This window comes from Thermobia domestica, chromosome 5, assembly GCF_964235325.1.
Source record: "Thermobia domestica chromosome 5, izTheDome1.hap1.1, whole genome shotgun sequence".
In the NCBI taxonomy this organism is placed as follows: Eukaryota; Metazoa; Arthropoda; class Insecta; order Zygentoma; family Lepismatidae; genus Thermobia; species Thermobia domestica.
Window position 1 is genome coordinate 87,884,465 of NC_137458.1, and position 19,852 is coordinate 87,904,316.

The 19,852-nt window shown below is 29.3% G+C and overlaps 1 protein-coding gene across 1 annotated transcript in view; it reads left to right on the top strand.

Annotated features, from left to right (window-relative positions):
- Positions 1-19,852, top strand: part of Dbp21E2 (putative ATP-dependent RNA helicase Dbp21E2) — a 79,277-nt gene that overhangs the window by 16,220 nt on the left and 43,205 nt on the right. The window lies entirely within an intron of this gene.

Here is a 19,852-nt window from a genome sequence, read left to right on the forward strand (position 1 = left end):
AGTTAATTATAACCATATAAATATGCCGTAATTTTGTTCCATCTCCTGTTGAAGAATACTTTTCCTCAACGTGTAAAGTTGTATCAATATGTGAAGTAGAAACGATAGAAAATCATTTCTCGTTATCTTCGTGTGTGAGGTGGCTTATTATTCTTTCCCTTTCTGTCTTTTTCTTTTTTTTAAATTTCCTTTTCATCTTATTGTTCTGAACAAAGACGCTAGTGCCTTTTGAGTAACTAATTAAAATGCCCATTTTTGTACGGGGAAAATGGGTTATGGAAGATACTAGAACTCCCTTTCCCCCTTTGAATACGATTTCAGTGAAATTGTAATGATTAAAACAAAACATATTTTTTTAGATAAATTTCGTCTTATTTCCTTATAATGCGTCCTATGACCAAAGCGAGACCATAAAAACTCAGCTTGAGGAAGGTAATAACTGTGTTCCAAAATTCGTGTCAAACGGTGTAGCCATTTTCCTGTGATGCGATTACAAACAACAGACAATGACAATGTAAGTTTCAATATACTGAAAATAATTGCAGAAATTTCTCCTTTCTTCCTTTTAAAGGCGGAATTTTCGAAAACTCCGAAAAAACACCTATCTGCTTATCGTTCTGTTCGACTAAACATGGGCTTCAATAACACCAATCAGGTTAGCGACTCAAAAAAACTATGGATTCGACAGTAATCAAAGTCATTTTGGAAACTTTTTTTTTTTCTTTCTTTTTACCTTTTCTCCCCATCCCCCTATGCCGATGGAGACTAAACTTGAACTTAAAATCGAGTGTTATTTTTCGTCTCAGCGACCCCGAAAACTATTAACTGGACACTAATATCGGTCGTTTTCGTTTATTTTTACGTGTCACCCCATCCCACCCCACCCTATGCGAGCTAATGCTGTCTGTAAATGCTCGCCACCGATGTTTTCATACTTTCGTGTGTTTATAATATGAAAATATTCTTTTGTTTTTACATGTTTTTTTGGAATTCCTAATGTACTCTCGGGAACAAACACGTATTGTTTGGATCAAATGAGGCATGAGCGTGTGTAGCCAGCACTTTATACCATATGTTAGATTTCCGGATATGTAAAATAAATAAACAAAACACCTTCTTGACACACAGTCTGTTTTATTGGTGTGATTTGTTTAGGATGGTATCACTATAGTATTTAAGCAACAGAAACTTACTCAGTATATTTAAACGGCTTGGGCGTTTTTTATTAGTAAGCGCCACTTCCGATAAAATTCAGTTGGGATTGGGTTGGGATTGAACCATAGAAGAGTATGTAAACAGTTTAATTTCCGAAATGTACCTGCAGGTTTTAGGGAAAGCATGTTTGGTATATGCCATTGAATTGAATTGCATGGAAATGTTGAACCTACTTTGCGAGTTTACTCGAGAGCTAGAAAATGTAACATAGCATTATGTTTTTGCGAGCCAGTAGGGGATAAATGTATGTTCTAGTGCACTTTCACCCCCACCCCTCAATAACATAGCACACCCCTGCTTCCAAATATCTTCTAATCTACCCCCTAATAATTTTTAACACTTTTTATCCCCCAAATAACTTCTATCACATCTCAAATAACTTCTATCTTACTCATAATAACTTCTAATGCATTCAATTACTAAATCTAGTTACAAAAAAGTCACTAAATCTAGTTACAAAAAACAAAAAAAATCATTAAATCTAGTTACAAAAACAAAAAATCACTAAATCTGGTTACAAAAAACTGGTTATAACCGGTTTTGACTTCAAAAATCACTAAATCTGGTTACAAAAATCTGGTTATAACCGGTTTTGACTTCAAAAATCATTAAATCTGGTTACAAAAAATCACTAAATCTAGTTACAAAAACAAAAAAATTACTAAATCTAACAACATTTAACAATAATGAACAATTGCATTTTAAACTCTGATACATACTCTTTTAAATGCCGTTTGAATTATTAAAATCGGATAAAAAATAACGAATTTAGCATTTTGCCGCCTGTATTTATACAACCCAACACAGAAGGTTTGTGCACACACACACACATTTACAATTCAGTTTGCTCGAGAGAAGCAACAGCATACATGTATGTATTTAGATTTATATAGCCTCTCTCTTTTTCTTTCTTTCTTAACATGGGAACGTGACTTGCTTACATCATCATACACTCATCCACACTCACATTCTCTTCAGTCAACCGGAGCACCAGCAACATATTTTCTTTCTTTTTAGAAGCAACTCCCCCAGCATTAACTCCGCTAGCATTAACCCAGATGAAACCTTTGCCGGAGTGTCTGTCTTCGATTTCTTGATTCACAATCGTCGCTCATGAAAATTTTTGATCGGACAACTTCAACTATGCAAATTAAAAAACTTTCCGTGTTACTTAGCTAGCATGAACGAGAAACTGTTTAAATAAACCCGCCAACGAAACTAATGTTTTACCATGCAGTGTCTCCAACTCAATATATTTTTTCGGAACGTTCCAGGATTTTAATTTTTCAAGATATCGCTTTAAAACATATAGGGATGAATTCACCCCATTACTAATAAATATGATAATTGTTAAAAATGAGTTGGCAACACTTGCAGTCCCACCCCCAAATAACGTTATTATTTAATACCTCGGCCCCTAATTAACCGATTTCAAAAATTCAAACGGCAAATGAATACTAATAATATAACCATTTTTTAAAAATGCATAAATGGTTGCATAACCCAAAGGATACTTTTCCCTTTTTCAATATCTCCACAAAATTTCAACAAATCGAAAAAATAAAAATACTACCATAAGTCAAATAAAATTTTAAGACTTTTTTAAAGAATAACATTTTCCCGAAAACTCAAAAATAAACCCGTAAAAAAATCCCGAAATTTTGAACTTGTTATAACATCGTCAAATATTAACCGATTTTCAAAATTCAAACGGTAAATGGTTTCTATTTTCTTATGATTTTTTTCTAACGCGTTACTGGTTGTCTATGTCAGGATAAAATTATAAAAAATCAAAAATCTTCACTATGTAAAAATGTATTAAGGAAATGTAAACAGGACATAAATACTAGACTACGAAACAATTATTTTCATGTATTACTAGTTGCCTATGTCTAAGGATAAAATTACAAAAACAACTTTTATGACTTAAAAATATAAATATGACCTAAAACTAAACTACACCACACATAAAAGTTAATTAAATTTTACCTAAAACTAAACTATACATAAAAGTTAATTAAATTTTACCTAAAACTAAACTATACATAAAAGTTAATTAAATTTTACCTAAAACTAAACTATACATAAAAGTTAATTAAATATGACCTAAAACTAAACTATACATAAAAGTTAATTAAATTTTACCTAAAACTAAACTATACATAAAAGTTAATTAAATATGACCTAAAACTAAACTACACATAAATACATTTTAACTATATCTTATAATGTCCCCAAGCTAATGTACTTATACCACCCTCTAGTATATATCTTTTGTCATCATTCGAATCTAATGCTAACTTATTTACAGCTATAGTATATACATCATGCTTACAACTTCGAATTAGATTTATATTTTTATATGTTTTCACATCATTGAATAGGGTTTGTTTATAATCATCAAATTGTAACTCTTTTGCTACTACACATTTTGTTATTCCTTTTGCTTTTTTCTTCTCTTTATTTTCAACTTTAAATGCATACATCTTTGATCTTAACCCAATAAATTCTGTCATTATTTTACCATTGTTTTCATCCTTCATCTTTCCTAATACTTTTTTGTTTACTAATGGTATTCCATATTGATTATCCTTTCCATATTCACTTGTATCAAATAAATCAACCATTTCTTTTAAGTCTTTGTAGAAATCATCTGTATTAATTTCATATATAAAACTATCAGTATCCATATAACATAAGCCTATATTAATATCATATTTAGGTTTCATAATGTTGTAATGGAAGTCATACATTAATAATTTTGACAAATCTAGCACACTCATACCAACATATATAGGTTTGTTGAAGGTCAATTTTTCTTTTTTCATATGTATCGCACACAAATCTTCAGTAAATATTGTTCTGTAATCAAAGTTCGGTTTCGCTATTAACTTTTCCACCCTCATTGGATCACATTCTAAGGTAATAGATGGCCTCTTTCTAATGTTTTCCATTGTTTTACCAAATACGCTATTGTTCATTAACTTGTAAAAATCTTTCTCGAAATCATTCTTAGCACTTGTTCTCGTATTTAAATCAATATATTCCTTTAACCAGTTTGATTGCTTGAACTCTAATACTCTATGAATTTTCTTTAATATCATCCCAAGTGACATATACAATTTTAAGTTTCTGTAGTGAATAACATATCTTTCTTTATTGTAAAGCGTTGTTAATAATTTTGAATGTTTCGATCTTGGTGGACACATATTTTCTGGAGCTAATGGTAGATCTGTATGTTTATCATGTAAGTATTCTGGATATTCTAAAGCAACTTCTAATATGTAGCCAGTTTCTGAATCATCTGGAATATTCATTATGTTTATGTAAGGTTGAACCCATTTAAAGTCTTTGTAAGGCATGTATTGACTCATAGCCCATCCATATAAATTATTTGCATCTAGATAAGCTAAATACTTTGAAGGTTCGTCTTTGTTATAATTTTTCATATATTTAGTATTTGCTTCTACATATCTTTTACTACATTGTGAAATTCCACCTCTTATACCTTTTTCTATCATTAATATTTTGTCATAGTCAGTTAACATTTCTAGTTTGATCTTAGTCATCTTTAACATTGAATCCCACGATAAACCAGGAGCAGTGAAATACCAAGCAGGATCTAAACCATATGCTTTTAAACACACATCTCTAAAACTTTCAAATACATCAGCTAATATTAATACATCTGTCTTGTTATAAAGTTCTGTATATTCACCTAGATTTTTAATATTGAATGACTTCCAAACATTTTTCGCATGCTCATAATCTTCATCACTGATGTGGGTTTTAGTAAGTTTATTAAAGAACATTTCTTTTGAAGGTAGTTTTGTTTCTTCTAATTTTTCAATTGAGTCAATATAATCATATGGGTACACACCTTTTTTAATTACTAAATCTAATAAATCATTAGGGAAATACTTTGACGTTTCTCTATATTGTTCTTTTGTAAGGTTATTTGCTAGTTCTGCTCAACTCTTTGACATAAACCTAAATGAATCTAGAAATCGTAAATTAATTCCATTCTTTTTATCAACCTTCACATATTTTGAGTATGTTATATATTTTTCCTCATTATTTGCAATTAGTTTTATTTCATTCTTATCATAAGCAAGTTCTTTAACAAACAGGTGAGTATCATAACCACTTAAGTTGTGAATAAATACTGGAATAAAATTAGGATTTCGATAGCTTAAGTTACAATAACTGTGATCTGCACCTCTAAACTTCCCAGTTAAATGATCATGATCTCTTACTTTTGCCTTATTTTTATTTATATCCTTTAAACATTTTCCTAATTCATGTTTCCATTCTTCTAACTTTTCAATCATGCTATCATTATCTTTAGCGAATTGTATTTTCTTATTTAACATATTTATTTGTTTTTCAATTGCTGGTGGTAAATCATTCAAGTTTCTCTCACATATATGACAACTATTGGAATTATTATATATCTCGTTCTCATCTTTAGTTAGGCCATTCATTTCAACTTTTTTGTTATATATTTTCTTTATTTCTATTGCTTCTTGTTTTAACTTCTCCACAAACACCTTTGCAGCATCTAAACCAATATAACTAACAGGACTTTTATACACACCATTTGAGTATTTGATATAATAACAGAAACTCATTGGTAAATGCTTTTGATACTTCACAGTTTTAGAACAATTATGGTCTACTTCCATTTTACATAACATACATTCAAAATCGGCATATATCGCAAATGGTACTCTAAATGATCTATTATAATTTTGGAACTGTATTTGATTGTCATATGGTTTTGGAAGTTCTATTCTAACAGATTCATGCTCCTTACAATATAGCTCATGTTGTTGTAATTGCATCTCATTTCTAAAACGTCTTGTTAAACACCTATCACAGAAGTATAATTTTTCAGTATGTTTTGTTACTTGACTTCTTATTAATCTCGATAAATCCTTTATCCAACAAAAATGACTATTATTTTCATCTTTTACATATAATAAATTAACGTGTTTGTCCTGCTTATTTTTTGTAATTTGAAGTGGGTATATATTATATTCATCATCATAACTATACACGTTAATGGATATGCTACTTCTCTTTTCAAACTTTACTATATCTTTTAATTGTACAGGAAATTCAATACCATTAAAATATTTATTTTGTAATTCATCCACAATTTCTGTATAGTGTGAAGGTCGTTGAGGATCTTTTTCTGCTGGTTTTAAATAACTTGCAATAGAATATAAGAAACATTTATTATCTTTATTTTGAACATTAATTACTGCTTTCTTGTCTTTAATTGGTTTAGGAAGGTCAATGTAGGAAGAAGCTCGTAATGGTACATATTTATTTAGTGTGATTTCTAAATGTTTAATTTGATGTAATGTCCATCCTGATCCCCTACCTTGAAATTCCTCCATCTCTCTACATAGTTTTTGTTTAGCATGGGTTATATATTCATCTAAGTCAGTTGATTGTAATATTCTTTCATTCATAGTTTTAAAATTGCGTTCTTGTACTTCTTTATCTTTAATATAATCACAAATGAATACAAGGTTGACTTTTAATGGGTGGTGCTTTAATTCTTCCTTGATTTTGTTAATAACTACTTTCCCATTTATATTTAAAAACTTCACTGGATCTTTATATCCTCCTATGTTTTCAATTGTGATAGTTTGTAATCGTTTCTGTATTGCTGTTTCCTTTGTTTCTACTTTAATTGGTATTCGTTGTGGTTTCGATTCTTCAAAAACATCTTGTTTAAATGGAAATATGTTTCTAATTTGTGATCTGTTTTGTTCATCTTCATATTTTTTAATACGGTCAATAAGTTCAGCCTTTCTTAATTTAGAATAACCTTTTATTCCTTTCCTATTACAATGGTTTTTTAATTCATCAACTTTCATTGTGTATATAACTTTCAATTCATCCGGTTCATTTTGATATTGTTCGATTTTTTTGATTAATTCACTCTTATTTAAAGAACTATAGTTACGGATTTTCTTGACTTTACATATTAGTTTTAGTTTTGTAATCGACATCTCCCTCATCTCCTCACCAGTAAAATTAACATTATTTATACTCATCTTATATGAAAAAATACTGTATCGTTTATTTATATATTTACCAAATTTTTTAGTTCATTTTCATAATATTTTTTTTCATGTTATATATACCAACATTAGCATACTTATTTTTCCTAACACAACTGCTAATACTTGTACACTCCTGCCATTGTCTACATATATTAGTGTGTTGTGTTAGTATAGGGCTTTTATGGGATCACCCCATCAAAGTCATTATTAATATGATAAAACTGAATCATTTTCATAAACTCACTCATCATCATAATTATCATTCACCTTCTTATCATATTTATCTTTAATGAAATAACTATAAAAGATAACATTTATAATATTATATTACTTTTATTTATTTAATTATTATGCAAATTATAAAACCCTAACCATTTAATAAACCCTAATTATTTAATAAACACTTTATTACCTTTAATGAAATAACATTTATAATATTATATTACTTTTATTTATTTATTTAATTATTATGCAAATTATTAAACCCTAACCATTTAATAAACCCTAATTATTTAATAAACACTTTATTACCTTTAATGAAATAACATTTATAATATTATATTACTTTTATTTATTTATTTAATTATTATGCAAATTATTAAACCCTAACCATTTAATAAACCCTAATTATTTAATAAACACTTTATTACCTTTTATGAAAATATTCATAAAAGTTAAACACATTAAATTTACACTACAACATTTTCCTTATCTTATCAAACTATTATGTGAATTATTAAACCATAAAATATAACATTTATAATATTACATTACTCTTATCTATCCAACTATTATGTGAATCATCAAACCCTAACCATTTAACAAACACTTTATTACCTTTCTTTCTCAATATTTTTTCAACCAAATACTCATCCTTATATTTAGTTTTCAATAATTCTGGTTCATAAAATCTTCCTCTAACTTCTTCATTGTTTAAATCTTTAATTTTATATGTTGGTGGATTAGATGGTATAACCTCATTAATAACAAACACTTCTGCTGACCAATTTGGTGTATAACCTTTCTCAAACAAACCTTTAATTTTACTTATACGAACATAATCACCAATCTTATACTTTAACTTAACAGACTTATATTCTTTCTTATATACTTTTTTTAATATCACATGCTCATTTTTCTTATTCACTTCTACAGGTTTCACACCAATTGTTCTATGTACTTTGTTATTATATTCATCAACCAAACCTTGCAATATTTTTAACCACTTATAATTACCTTGAACAGTAAATTTCTTCCACATATTTTGTTTAAGTGTTTTGTTAAATCTTTCAACAACAGAAGCTTTTTTACCACTATATGTTGAGTAATGATTAATATTGTTTTTCCCCATCAAATCTTCAAATTCTTTATTGTAAAACTCTTTCGCTTGATCTGTTTGTAAATTATTAGGTTTTCTTACTTTTAACTGATTTAAATGCTTCTGTAACATTCTTACCACTGTTATCTTTAACAGGAACAGCAAATGCATATTTTGAAAACACATCTATAATCGTTAGCAAATACTTATACCCTTTATTGATTTTGGAAATACCTTTTAACACACCACTATCCATTTCCACTAGATCTGCTTGCCATAAATCATCTATACCTTTAACAATAACACTTAACCTAGGATAATTTTTTCTAGATGGTTTATGAATTTCTTCTATAATATCTTCTCTAATACCTTCACCTTCATATAGTCAATCGGGCTTTTTAATGAATTGAGATTTATTAGTACCACATACAACACATATACCTTTCTTAACATATCTCCCATTATTTGTTTGTTCTACTCTAATGGTACCTTTCATTGCACCTGTTGATTTCTTACACTTAACACAATACATCATTATTTATTAAAAGAAAATCATTAAAGTTCTCTTTCTATATACATAATAACTTGCAATGATTGTCCTTCAACCATTGCTGAATTTTTTTGTGCTTGAAACATAATTGTATCACCCTTTTTAATGTTTAATGGCAAATTTACCACTAAAGTATTGTTCAAAAATATATCTAAAAAGTATCTATCCAAACTTAATTCCGGAGCTCCTCCGTGGCTAAGCGGTTAGCGTACGCGCCTTTGGCGTGGGAGACCCGGGTTCGATTCCCGGCGGGAGCTCATGTGGTTCGGATTCCACGTTAATCAGTAGGTCCACGTCTCATATAGCCTCGCTGCTGAAAGGGACGCTAAACTAAAATCCACTCCAAACTTAATTCCATATGCATTATTTTTCCATTGTAGAGAAACTCATAATCATTAGATAAATTAAATATTCTGAAGATTGGATTTGGAACATTTCTAGTTCTCAATCGACATAATAAATTTATAGTTTCTTTTTGCATAATTAATTTAAAAGCTTCCTTCTTCATCATTTGAAAATCTTCTTTTGTTGTAAGTGTATTTAATTGGGATGATATTTCTGACTTATATTGATTAAATTCTGAAACAGGAACTTTTGCTTTAAATAGAAGAGTAACATTATTATTGGTCTTTTTAAATTCTTCCATATATTCACCTTTTAAAACCTCAATATCATCTTTCTTTATATGTGTGTCTTGTAATGATTTTAATACATCTTCAAATTTGTTTCTATCACTTTCTAATTGGTTGTTAATATCGCTTTTCACTGACTCGAGCTGGTTTAACGTAATAGCATCTTGTTGATCAACACCATTAGTTATATTAACTAATCTTTTTTGTGTAAAATCAATCCACGATCTATAATTTGTTGTGAAAATTTTATTTAGTTCAGATTTAAAATTTGTACGACTCATTAAATTTTGATGTGTGTCATAATTTTCTCTTTTATATTTTTCAAATTCTTCATTCTTAACAACATTATCTAAATTCCTTAACTGTTTCAGCTGCTCTTCACTAATATCACTTACCTTACTTTTAACATTACCAAAAATATCCATATTTATTATATAATAATTTGAGTTATTTAACAGCAAGTAAAACAGTTATACGAGCTCCACCAAAATCAATCAAATCATTCTCATCTTTAATTGAAACTTTGAAATTATTAAATTTATTGTGATGTATTGGGAAAAATATCTTTTCATTAGGTTCATATATAATTGGTTCTCTAAACTCTGCATTTGTTCTAAATGTTGCAATTAAGTCTGTTTCGTTGTGTGTTGTGTCATTATGTTTTAAAATCATACCTTCTGCTAAATCACAGTGAATATTTATAGTATCAAACGGATGAAACCTTGGTGGCTTATCTCCAATATGTTCTACTTTTTTAGCCAAGTTCTTCTCACTAAAACCTAATACAGTATTAATGGTATCTAAGGTTATATCACACAAACTGCTAAATATTTTAACTCTATTGGTCTTTCTGTCCTCGGTAATTTTAATAACTTCAGAAGCATTGTTCTTATATGGAAGGTTTGATTTAATATATTCTTCTAATTCCTTTAAATTATATTGACCAGGTTGAACTATGAATTGTTTTGTAAATTTTGAGTCATTACTACAGAATGTTAATTTATTGTTCTTTTCTGTAATGTTTGGAGTTAAGTATGTTGCGTAAAATCCTGCAACAGCTATTTCTAAATCGTTTTCAAATGGGTAATGCAATGACATGTTTAATACAGATGAATAACCATTTAAATTAAATACCTTCATTTATTATATAATAAATAACTAATATGGATAATTGGGATATTAAAATAAGGTTAACAGAAGAAACAGCGAAGAGAAAGAGGAATGGTGAGTTGTTACCTGACGATATAAGATGTTTAATAGTTGGGCCTAGTGGTTGTGGTAAAACGACGTTAATGATTGATAATTTTTTGTTGGCACCTAAATGGTTAAAATATGCAAATGTTTATATATATTCTAAAAGTTTAAATCAACCTAAATACCAACACCTAATACAACTTTTTCGAGATATAGAACGCAATATTAAAGATACAGTAGCAATAATAAAAGGAAACAATGAAGAGATTATTCCATTAGATGAATGTGAGGACTATTCTGTGGTAGTATTTGATGATTTCATATTAGAAGAACAAAACCACGTTAGAGAATATTTTACTCGAGGTCGTCATAAGGGTTTGAACTGTTTCTATCTTGGACAAACATATTCTAAAGTACCAAAACAATTAATTAGGGACAACTTAAACTTTATTTGTATATTTAGACAGGATAATGTAAATTTAAAACATATATATGATGAATTTGTTGCATCTGATATGTCGTTTGAAAAATTACAATTATTATGTAGCAAGTGTTGGAGTGAAGAACATGGTTTCTTAACAATAGATATGACTAGGAAGGTGAATAATGGTAAATATAGAAATAAAATTAAAGAATTTCTAAAAGTGTAAACTAAACGTATATGAATGCAGGTGAACGTATATATTATGTTATGTTATGTTATGTTATGTTTTTATTTTTTTTCTTTATATAATAAATGGATGTTAATAAAGCTAAGAAGTATATTAAGTTAAAAGAAGAACTTATTAAAAGATTTAAGGAAATTAAACAAAGTAATCGAAGTAAGTATGAAAAATTTAAAGAACAAGATCAGCCTGTTATTGATGCAATTAAAGATTTAGGGCAAGATATATCAAAAGTAGCAGAAGAAAATAAAAATCTAATTCAAGAGTTAGTTCCAGTTGTACATAAAAGTGCGAGAGTGGATTCAAGCTTATTAGAAACACCGCCTATGTATGATAGTTCTATAAATGAAAGTGATACGCCTATAACAGAAGAAATAAAACACATGAAAAAACAAATTAAATATAAAGTAGAAGGAATAGAATCTTTAGCAACAACTCATTTTGGTAATATTGCTTCAAGATATTATGCAACTAGAGATGATAAAAGTTTTGGAATACAACCATATGATGAAGATGGGAAAATTATACATATGATAGGAAATGCGGAAGTTAAAATTCATGGTGATGATTTAGTTATTAATAATCGACATTATACAGGAACAGAAGGTTTATGGGAATTATTGACAAAACATAATCCAACAAATTATAATGATGATGATCTAGAAAAATATAAACAAATAGTAATTGATTCTAGTGTTGCATTTCATAATAATGATCCAAGTACAAGAAAACAACAATCTAATAAAGGTAAAAAATATAAAGAAATTATCAAACCTATTTGGGATGAATATATAAAACCAACAACACCTTCAAAAAAGACACCAAAATCTGGAGAAGGAATAAAGGTATATAACGAATTATCAAAAGAATACATATGGATGGATGATGTGAGAAAACTGATTGATCGCTTGATTGTTATTGATGGGGAAGAAAAATCTGGAAATGATAACTTTTATAATGAGAAAGTAGGTATTATGGATATGATTAATTCTAAACTTGCACAATTTATTCCTAATGATCCAAAAGGTATAGGTTATTTGATAAAGATATTGAATACGCTGCCACCAAAATTTTGGAATAGTGAAAAGTATGGAAAAGGATTAGTAAATGATTTGATTAATAAACTTCCATTTGAGTTGCATATTCCAGGATTTAGATTTTGCGGTCCGGGTACAAACTTCAAGAAAGATTAGAAAGAGGTGATGAAGGTATTAACAAATTAGATGAGGCTTGTAAAGAACATGATATATACTATAGGGATAATAAAGATACAGAATCAAGACATATTGCAGATAAGGAATTAGAAAATAAAGCTTGGGAAAGAGTTTTTGCTAAAGATTCTAATTTAATAACTGAAAAACTACCTGCTCTTGGAACTGCTTTAGTGATGAATACAAAAGTAAGATTTGGTTTAGGTTTATAAGTAATGAAAGTAAGATTAGGTTTATAAGTATTTTTTAGATTTAGGTTTATATGTACTTTTTATGGAAATTTTTCATAAAAAGCTTTTAATTATATAATAAATATGCAGTTAAAAGGTTTTACATTTACGATTCCTAATCAGGAACTTAAACAATTAAATATAGATCACATTTTAACTAACAAACAACTCAAACAAAAGGAAGCAAAACTAAGTAAAGGACAATGTATGTCTCTATCTCTTTCTATACCACAACTTAAGAAAATAAACAAAGAAATGAAGGTAAATGATAATAAAGTTCATTATGGTGGTTTTATATTTACTATTCCAACGATTTTAGCTTTAATAGGTGCTCTAGGTTCTGTTGCTGGAGGTGCGGCTGCTATTGCTAAGACTGTAGATGATGCAAAAAAGAATAAAATGGAATTAGAGGAACAAAAACGACATAACTTAGCAATGGAAGAAAAACAAGGTGGTAAGCTTTCAAAAAACGTAAACTCCAAAACAGTAAAGAAAAAGAGGAAATTAAACCTTTAAGTAATTTAGACCTAATACAACTTGTTAAAAAACTTAACATAAGAAATTTTAGAGGTGTATTTATGAGTGATGAATTGCCTAAACAACCAAGGAAGAATGAGTGTGCTATTGTTAATTTTGATACGTCTAAAAATATAGGAACGCATTGGATTTGTTATTGGAAAAAAGGAAATAGAAAGTATGTGTTTGATTCATTTGGAGGTAATCCACCAAAAACACTCGTAAAATATCTTGGCCATAATATAGAGTACAATAGCAGCCGTATACAACATTTGAACGAGGTAATTTGTGGACATTTATGCATTACAGTGTTAAAAATGTTTACAGATGGGTATAGTTTTTTCAGAAATTATTAGTCAGGTGAATAGGAATAAAGATATTTGGAGAAGTTATATTTAAGTTTTTATGGGTTTATTTTATGGGCTTAATTCATAAAACGATTATAAATATTTTTTATAATAAATATGGATAAGATAGAATCATATGAATTACAATCCTTTAAACCTAATCAAAAAACAATCGAGAATTTAAACAAGCCAAACAGGTCTATTGAATTTGATATTGACGTGGGTGATGGCTTCATACATCCTTATTATGCTGATATTTATGTAACTTTTGAAATTAGAGGTAGAGACGCTGATGGAGAATATACTACTGGTCAAAATATTAGACTTATTAATAATTTCTTCACACATTTGTTTTCTCAAATTCAAGTTAGTAAGCATGGACAGATATTAGATATTATAGATTATCCTGGTTTAACTTCAACAGCTGTAAACACATGTACGATTTCAAAACCAGAGGCAAATCACTATGATGAATGTGGATGGGAAGGAATTACGTGGGCAAGAACAGATGAAGAAATAGTGTTTTTGCTCAGACTTTTGCCAGGATTTTGTTCAGATTTTAAAGATATTATGTGGAAGGGAGGTTTGAAATATACATTTAAAAGAAGTGGTTCTGATGATAATGCATTTGCTATTTGGAAAACAAAAAAAGCAGGATGGAACATATGAGAATGATCAACCGCATCCAGGTAAAATTAAGATTACAAATATGGAGTTAAGAATGCCTATTGTTAATTATGAACCTAACTATGCCACATTGTTAAGATCTAATATGTTAAAAGAAGGTAAAATTCCTATTTCATTCAACACGTATCAATGTTTGCAGAAGACTGTTAGTGGGAAGTATTTAGAATTCGATTTAACCACACAATTTAACTCAAGTGAATTTGATATGCCTAATTTTGTGATTGCCTTTTTCCAAACTGATAGAAATGATAATCAAGAAAGAGATTCAAGCTATTTTGATCATTGTAAAGTTCAGAATATCCATTTTCGTAATTCTAGAAATGAATCTTTCCCATTAGAATCTTTAAACTTAGATTTTGCAAAACATAAGTATTTGAAAGTTTATGAAATGTATACGGTATATAAGCGAGCTACAATTGGAAATACTGAGATGTTTTATTATCCTAAAGAATTTTTAGAAAATAGGCCGATGTTCGTAATTAACACAAGCAAGCATAAATCAGTAACTGTAAGTGATAGAACTAATTTGAAACTGACTGTTAATTTTGAAAGCGATGTACCAGATAAAACAATTTGCTATGTTGTTATGATTGGTAAGAAAAATTTAGAGTATGATGTTGAGAAAGAAAAAATATTTGAGAAGATATAAATCAATTATATGTTTATTAGATTTGTTTAGTTTGTAAGTGTTTTTATGACAATATCATAAAAACTTATTTAATAAAATGACTATTCCAGATAACATTCCACGTGAGAATTTAATTGTGTTAATTGAAGATACTATATTAAATCTTGAGAAGTTATTAATGAAAAACAAAAGGAAGTTTAAGAGAATAAAATGTGTTTATATTACTCTTATTACGTTATCAATTCTATTATCAGCTTCTACAGGGTTCATCAATGTATTTATTCCTGTTACAGTGTATTCAATTATTACAACTGCATTTGCTTCGGCTTCTGCTGTTATCACTGGTCTATCAACACGGTTTAATATAGCTTCAAAGAAAGAATATTATAAAAATATGGTGAATCGAATTCGGCTGTTTAAAGATGAGCTTAATGTAATTAAGCTCATGAATGGTGAATTAACAGATGAAAATGTAAGAGATATTGTTAACAGAATCAATGACATACTTAACGAAATTCGAGGCTATTAGAAACTGATTTTTAAAAAGTTTTAATATAATAAATACGATGGCGAGTCATATTGAACTTTTAAATAAACTTGGAAGTCTTGAACAAAAACAGGTTATTGGATTAAGAGAATTAGAATTAAATACAGAATATAAGATTGTGAAAATGGAAAAGATTAAAACTATGTTTGAAAAGAGCATTTTAGTTGAATGTGAGGAGTTTAAGGTATTTCTTCCACCTAGATTTACAAAACACTTAACAGATAAAATGATTGATGAGATCGTTAAAGATGGAATAAAAATCAAATACACTGGTTTAAAAGATAATTATCCAACTGTTGAGTTCTGTATGTAAATTTCAAATGATGATCGGTTTTGTGAATCCAAAAAAATGATCAAAAATATGTTGTCAGAAGTAAAAAATGGAGTGAATAGAATGGATCCTCAAAAGAAATTTATACTTACTAATAACTTTAATGTAATTGTGAAAAATGTGCAAACCGAAGTTCAAGTTGTTTTTGATATTAACGGCTGTCTATTCAGTTTGAATTATGATCAGTGGACAGAGTTTAAGAAGTCATTGTTTCCTATAGAGAACGAGGTTAGCAGAAGATTCCATTATCAATATCCGAACTTGTAACAATCAATATACTAATTTGTAAGTATTATGTAATTATGTAGAATTTAGTTAACTTTTATGGTAAAATCATGAAAGTGTTTTGTAATTTTATTTTACTAAATTTAGTGATTTTTATAACTAGATTTAGTGATTTTTTGTTTTTGTAACTAGATTTAATGATTTTTTTTTTTTTGGTTTTTGTAACTAGATTTAGTGACTTTTTGTAACTAGATTTAGTAATTGAATGCATTAGAAGTTATTATGAGTAAGATAGAAGTTATTTGAGATGTGATAGAAGTTATTTGGGGGATAAAAAGTGTTAAAAATTATTAGGGGGTAGATTAGAAGATATTTGGAAGCAGGGGTGTGCTATGTTATTGAGGGGTGGGGGTGAAAGTGCGCTAGAACATACATTTATCCCCTACTCGAGCCTCTTATTTAAATTTACAACAACAGGAATACCATGGTTAGCATAATGCACCTTTGGCACAGGAAACCCGGGTTTGATTCCCGTTGGGAGCTCATGTGGTACGGATCCCACGTTAAGTTGCAGGTCCACGTCTCCTGTAGCCTCACTCCTGAAAAGGGCGCAAGTCCAGATCCAATAACAAGTCCTGTAATTTTTATTTTACTTTTAGTCCGGAGACAATACACTCTATGGAAAATACAAGAACAATACTATAGATAAGGAACTATACAAAGCAATTAGGTTAATTAATTTGTAGTTTAACGTCTATTTTCAGTACTGTAGCTATATGAGATGTAGACTACGTCTCAACGTGAAATCGAAAACGCCGGGAGTCGAAACAGGATCTCTCACTTCGAAGGCTCGTTTGTTAATATGCTCGAGGAAGTCTCAGAGCTGAAGTAATGAATCACACTTGACTTTGCATAACAAAGAATACTCACACCTGAACCTAGTTTATTCCCTAGGCTTTTTGTTATTAAAACTTTAGGCTGGCACGACCAAATCGACAAACCGGGATCGAATTTTGTTCCATACCCCTTTTGTAGACAAGTAGGTAAAGTTTTCATTTTCTATACACGTGATTCCTAATTCAATTCCCAATGATCGTTAATAATAGTAATAATAAAAAGTAATAATAGAATTGCAATAGCAATTACCTAAATAATAAAATTTGATAATGAGAACTAATTAACACAACTAATAATCATCTCTTCATAGGGCCTTAGTTGCTCGTCTAGACTTACATTTTAGCTAGCTAACAGCTTTTGTATAAACTTAAGGAATTGTTTAGTGTAGGTGAGTTGTTAACGCATTGTATTTCTAAGCAGAAGATCCGGGTTCAAGTCCCTGCTGGTCCGAACTCTTTAAATATGCATCATTTTCAATTTCAATCGTACTGAGTGTGGTAAGCAAGATCTTCTTCTGTGGAGAAAGAAATAGATGTTGGAATGGGGAGAATGACGGGAAATTAGAGTAGGACCATGATTAGAGACAAGGATTTACAAACATATTTCCTTCAATTCTTCTAGATTTGATATTTGCAGTTCATTTTTAAACTTATGTATGATCAGTACTTTTTCTTTCTTGTTATGTAGTAAAGTACACGACAACGACCAAAAACGACATTAATACTAATGACAATTTTGGGCGTTTACTTTTGTCCTGAAATTTATGTTGTAGAATAATACATTATACACACAACGAGTTATGATGTCTGATATATATGGCACTGACAATTTGGAGAACACGCTCCAGATAATCGAGATCAATCTTAGTTTATTATTATTATTATTATTATTATTATTATTATTATTATTATTATTATTATTATTATTATTATTATTATTATTATCAGTTGCACAGAAAAAGCCTATTTCAGTGCTCCACAGATAGCAATCAGGTATTCAACTATTTTGTCGCTAGCTGTACCAACACTGGTCATTCTCCTTTCGTTTTATTTTAAATAGGATAAATATCTGGCTCATGTTCACTTTGTTTAATGATTTTAAAATACATATAATTCAAAGTCTCGGAGCAAAGCACAGGGTTTTTATTAAAATATCGATGTGTTGTTTTTATAACACATCGATATTTTAATAAAAACATTGTGTTTTGTTCATCGGCTGTGTTATTTGTATTTTAAATAACATAGTAAGTGCTGTTTTAAACTGTGATTTGGGTAATGTACCGTATTTGCGCGAATATAGGCCACACCTAAACGTTTGACACAAGATTATAGAAAAAAGTAAACCTTTAATATAGACCGCACTATTACATTTATGAGAAGGTTCATTTAGACAATACTTTGAGTTTGCATCTCTCTCCTTTCCCTTCTTTAACTCTCGCATAACAAAAAGGGTGACTCATCACTAACAGAGGACAGATGTTGGATATTGGGAGGTTTAGTGACGGATTCAAGAAAAGTTGATTATTTGGTTTCTGAGTGATGATGAGAAAGGAGCGTACTAGTTATATAGCGAACTTCAAGTTATTAGCTATACAAAGGAATACGGAAAGCGTTAAATTGGACGCAGATTTGATGTTGGTTAAAAAAAAAAAAAAAAAAAAAACCTTCGTCGGTGGTGTGCAACAGAAGATAAACTCTTAAGTAGTTTGAAAACTCGATGTTCATTTCGGGGGCAAAAGTGAAAATATCCAAATGTGGAAAAAAAGTTAGTTAGATTTTATAGTTTAAAACAGGAAATGTGGATATGCCGTTACAACTGAAATGATTCAAATTGAAGGCTGCAAAATAATACATTTACATATCATTTGGAAACGTACGATCAGGGCCGGCGAGAGCGGTCGCGGGCCCCGGGGCTGAGCAATCCCGGGCCCCTTACACGTTCCCTTATAACATTTTACGTACTTACTACTTTGGACGGAGGTAAACTAAAATGAACCTTAAGACTTATTTTGTACTCTTTATTAGACCATTAATGCGTTTAATTTACATGGTAAACAGTATTGCCATATCTCCAAATAAGTGAATAATAAGAACTCTGAACCTAGCCAATGTGAAACTTTGAACCTAGTCTGTGTGTTCGCTGAAAACAAAACAAAACAACAACAACAAACTCATTAATTTACTATTTATGATTTTGTTTAGACCCTATAGCTGTTGGTTCTAAGATTTTTAAAGGCTTCAAAACTAAAATGAATAAAAAAAATAATATATTTAATACAACGGTATCAAAATACAGAAAAAAAGTAACTTATCTATTTGTAATAGCAAAAGTTCTCCCCCAATGCTCAATCAAATGCTCAAAACAAACTAATTTGTGAAGGAAATAGGAAAAGCACGTATTAAATAGCTAATAAAAGTTGAGAAAGTTAATGTTCTCAACCATCCAACCTACCATGAATATCTTTGCACAAATTGTTGCTAGAAATAATTAGATAGAAGTAAGCTATGCAGTTAGTCTTCCTTAATTAGAGACATGAGGCATTAGGCCTAATTTAGTTACTTCAATGAAATATTGCTTAA